The sequence below is a fragment of the Arachis hypogaea genome, chromosome 11 (genome assembly GCF_003086295.3).
Source record: "Arachis hypogaea cultivar Tifrunner chromosome 11, arahy.Tifrunner.gnm2.J5K5, whole genome shotgun sequence".
Taxonomy (NCBI): Eukaryota; Viridiplantae; Streptophyta; class Magnoliopsida; order Fabales; family Fabaceae; genus Arachis; species Arachis hypogaea.
This window is the reverse complement of record NC_092046.1, coordinates 25,166,298-25,169,600: the sequence shown is the minus strand read 5'-3', so window position 1 is coordinate 25,169,600 and position 3,303 is coordinate 25,166,298. Positions and strand designations below refer to the sequence as shown.

General features: G+C 42.3%; 1 non-coding gene across 1 annotated transcript; it reads right to left on the bottom strand.

The window, feature by feature from the left end:
- Positions 1–253: 253 nt before the first annotated feature.
- Positions 254–361, bottom strand: LOC112724330 (small nucleolar RNA R71). Its single transcript, XR_003163498.1, has one exon. It is a non-coding gene; the product is annotated as a small nucleolar RNA R71 (small nucleolar RNA).
- Positions 362–3,303: the final 2,942 nt, after the last annotated feature.

The window sequence follows — 3,303 nt, the reverse complement described above, 5'->3', positions numbered from 1 at the left end:
GCAGCAGAACTGCAAGTTTCATGGACTTCCATCTGAAGATCCTTTTCAGTTCTTAACTGAATTCTTGCAGATATGTGATACTGTTAAGACTAATGGAGTAGATCCTGAAGTCTACAGGCTCATGCTTTTCCCTTTTGCTGTAAGAGACAGAGCTAGATTATGGTTGGATTCTCAACCCAAAGACAGCCTAAACTCTTGGGATAAGCTGGTCACGGCTTTCTTAGCCAAGTACTTTCCTCCTCAAAAGCTGAGCAAGCTTAGAGCTGATGTTCAAACCTTCAGACAGAAAGAAGGTGAATCCCTCTATGAAGCTTGGGAAAGATACAAACAGTTGACCAAAAAGTGTCCTTCTAACATGCTTTCAGAATGGACCATCCTGGATATATTCTATGATGGTTTATCTGAGCTATCAAAGATGTCACTGGACACTTCTGCAGGTGGATCCATTCACCTAAAGAAAACGCCTGCAGAAGCTCAAGAACTCATTGACATGGTTGCTAATAACCAGTTCATGTACACTTCTGAAAGGAATCCTGTGAGTAATGGGACACCTATGAAGAAGGGAGTTCTTGAAGTTGATACTCTGAATGCCATATTGGCTCAGAATAAAATATTGACTCAGCAAGTCAATATGATCTCTCAGAGTCTGCATGGAATGCAAGCTGCATCCAACAGTACTCAAGAGGCTTCTTATGAAGAAGAAGCTTATGATCCTGAGAACCCTGCAATAGCAGAGGTGAATTACTTAGGTGAACCTTATGGAAACACCTATAACTCATCATGGAGAAATCATCCAAATTTCTCATGGAAGGATCAAAAGCCTCAACAAGGCTTTAATAATGGTGGAAGAAACAGGTTTAACAATAATAAACCTTTCCCATCATCCACTCAGCAACAGACAGAGAACTCTGAACAAAATGCTTCTAATTTAGCAAATCTAGTCTCTGATCTATCTAAGGCCACTGTGAGTTTCATGAATGAAACAAGGTCTTCCATTAGAAATCTGGAAGCACAAGTGGGCCAGCTGAGTAAAGGGATCACTGAAATCCCTCCCAGTACTCTCCCAAGCAATACAGAAGAGAACCCAAAAGGAGAGTGCAAGGCCATTGACATAAGCAAAATGGCCGAACCCAATGAGGGAGAGGAAGACGCAAATCCCAAGGAGGAAGACCTCCTGGGACGTCCAGTGATCAATAAAGAGCTTCCCTCTGAGGAACCAAAGGAATCTGAGACTCATCTAGAGACCATAGAGATTCCATTGAACCTCCTTATGCCCTTCATGAGCTCTGATGAGTATTCCTCTTCTGAAGAGAATGAGGATGTTACTGAAGAGCAAATTGCCAAGTTTCTTGGTGCAATCATGAAGCTAAATGCCAAATTATTTGGCATTGATACTTGGGAAGTTGAACCTCCCTTGTTCATCAATGAACTAAGTAATCTGGATCAACTGACATTGCCTCAGAACAGACAGGATCCTGGAAAGTTCATAATACCCTGCACCATAGGCACTATGATCTTTAAGGCCTTGTGTGACCTTGGTTCAGGAATAAACCTCATGCCCCTCTCTGTAATAGAGAAACTGGGAATCTATGGGGTGCAAGCTGCTAAAATCTCATTAGAGATGGCAGACAGTTCAAGAAAACAGGCATATGGACAAGTAGAGGACGTGTTAGTAAAGGTTGAAGGCCTTTACATCCCTGCTGATTTCATAGTCCTGGATACTGGAAAGGAAGAGGATGAATCCATCATCCTAGGAAGACCTTTCCTGGCCACAGCAAGAGCTGTGATTGAGGTTGACAGAGGTGAAATAGTCCTTCAATGGAATGAGGACTCCCTTGTGTTTAAAACTCAAGGATCTCCCTCTGCAACCATGGAGAGGAAGCAGAAAAGGCTTCTCTCAAAGCAGAGTCAACCAGAGCCCCCACAGTCAAACTCTAAGTTTGGTGTTGGGAGGCCACAACCAAACTCTAAGTTTGGTATTGAACTCCCATATCCAAACTCTAAGTTTGGTGTTGGAGAGTTTCAACAATGCTCTGAACATCTGTGAGGCTCCATGAGAGCCCACTGTCAAGCTATTGACATTAAAGAAGCGCTTATTGGGAGGCAACCCAATGTTTATTTATCTAACTATATTTTTCTTAGTTATATGCCTTTGTAGGTTCATGATCATGTGGAGTCACAAAATAAACAAAAAAATCAAAAACGGAATCAAAAACAGCAGAAGAAAAATCACACCCTGGAGGAGCATCTGTCTGGCGTTCAAACACCAGAACAGAGCATGGTTCTGGTGCTGAACGCCCAGAATGGGCAGCATCCTGGCGTTGAACGCCCAGAACAAGCATAGTTCTGGCGTTCAACGCCAGAAATGGCAGCAAAGGGGCATTGAACGCCCAAAATGGGCACCAACCTGGTGCTGAACGCCCAGAGTTGTGTGCAAGGGCATTTTACATGCCTAAATTGGTGCAGGGATGTAAATGCCTTGACACCTCAGGATCTGTGGACCCCACAAGATCCCCACCTACCTCATCATCTCTCTTTCCATTCATTATCATCCCTTCTGTTTTCCATTTACCACTCACATCCATACACCCACTACCTTCAAAATTCAACATCTCTCTCCCACCCAATCCCACCCATATGGCCGAATACACACTCCCATCCATCTCCTCCATATCTTCTTCTTATTCTTCTATTCTTTCTTCTTTTGCTCGAGGGCGAGCAACATTCTAAGTTTGGTGTGGTAAAAGCATAGCTTTTTTGTTTTTTCCATAACCATTGAGGGCACCTAAGGCTAGAGAAACCTCTAGAAAGAGGAAAGGGAAGACAAAAGCTTCCATCAAGGGTCTATAGCTCAGTGGTAGAACATTTGACTGCAAATCAAGAGATCCCTGAGATACCTCTGGGGATACATTTTCTTCCACACAATTATTGGAAGCAACTAAGGGTGGAACATCAAGAGCACTCCATCATCCTTCATGAAATCAGAGAAGATCTAAAAGCAATGAAGGAGGAGCAACAAAGACAAGGAAGAGACATAGAAGAGCTCAAAGACATCATTGGTTCCTCAAGAAGGAAACGCCACCATCACTAAGGTGGATTCATTCCTTGTTCTTATTTCTTCTGTTTTTCGTTTTCTATGTTTGTGCTTATCTATGTTAGTAACTATGTCTGAAAGTTATGAATGTCCTATGAATCCATCACCTCTCTTAAATGAAAAATGTTTTAAATCAAAAGAACAAGAAGTACATGAGTTTCGAATTTATCCTTGAACTTAGCTTAATTATATTGATGTGGTGACAATGC